Source organism: Echinops telfairi, unplaced genomic scaffold (assembly GCF_000313985.2).
Source record: "Echinops telfairi isolate 266 unplaced genomic scaffold, ASM31398v2 ScPeMD7_7475;HRSCAF=8513, whole genome shotgun sequence".
Lineage (NCBI taxonomy): Eukaryota > Metazoa > Chordata > Mammalia > Afrosoricida > Tenrecidae > Echinops > Echinops telfairi.
In genome coordinates this window covers 16,090,509-16,091,860 of record NW_022111379.1, presented here as the reverse complement: position 1 = coordinate 16,091,860, position 1,352 = coordinate 16,090,509, and positions in this window count along the sequence as shown.

The following is a 1,352-nucleotide window of genomic DNA, read 5'->3' as shown; positions in this document are numbered from 1 at the left end:
AAACACTGCACCATCCTCCCCCAGACCACTCCCTGTTCTCGTCCCCCAGCCTTCACCCCCGCGACCCGCTACAGGTAGTGTCACAGCACCTGCAGCCACCCCCCGGAGTGGAGTAGAGACGCGCTGCCTTCTTGACTCCTCTGCAGGCCCTCAGGTTCTGTCCTCATCACCTTCCACCTGTGGCTCTGTCGTGTCGTTCTTAAGCTCCATGATTCTCACCTTCCCCCTCCCAGGTAGTGGCTACCCTAAGGTTTCATGCCAGGTGCTCTATACTCGCGGATGTCACCCCACCCCCACCCCTTCTCCCTTCCTGTCCCCTCTCTAACCTGAAAGAAAACCAGCAGAATCCAGGGACTATCTTCCCCATAAGTTTGCACTGAGGGCATTAGCAAGGGAAAGTTTAGAGGAGGGGGAAGGGAACAAGGTGTGACCAACTGGAGGAGTGGGCGCCTTTGGCCCCGGTTCAAGTTTGCATGGAGTTGTCATGTCAAGTCAGTCCACATCTGAGGGCACTCAATCCCTCTTTGAAAACGCACGGTCAAAGGCCACCTGACTAAGGACAGACAACCACGTGCTGCCGCCGGCTCCAGCTCTGCCAGGCAGACAAGCAGTGCTTGTCTCCCCTGCTCTCGACAGAGCAGAGCACCCAGCCTCTCGGGTTTTCTGCAAATAGTCCGGCCCCCACCCCACCCCACTCCTTGTGTCCACCTCAAGTACAGGGCTGTGTCTTTTCTTCATGCTTTGCTCCCCAGAATACACACATACACACACATGCACATGTCTGGATACACAACTATTGAGCATTAAAGATAAGTTGATTGACTGATTGACTGAGTGCCAGGTGCCAGCAGCAACATCAAGCACCAAAGCTGGGCACTGTGAGATAAAGAAATGATGTGGGCTTAATTTCCCACCCCAATGCCTGCTTTCTAGGGCCAGGGAGATGCGTGGGAAACTGTAAGCTCAGTCGGGAGTCAAGTGACCACCCTCCTCACACCCCCTCTGTCCCCACTGCCAGGCTGGCCAGATTGATCCAACATCTCAGGAGACCAGAGAAAGCAAGAACAGGCTCAAGCTCCTTCCCCAGGCCAGCGCGGACCTTCCTCTGCAGGGTGACAGTGTCACTAGGTTGGCGTGATCTTGCTTCAGAGGTCATCCGATGTGAACTCCCTGTCCAGTCTCCAAAGAAGCTGGTCCCCCAGTCCCTTCTGGTTTACTCCCAATGTTGCAGGCACCCTCCCTGAACCAGCAGGCTTACAAAGGGGCTCTTCCTCCTGTTGAACCCTGGTTGGCCTCCCTGCCCCACTTCTCTCTTGGCTCCCTGTAAGTGATGCTTGAAAGGAAGATAACTT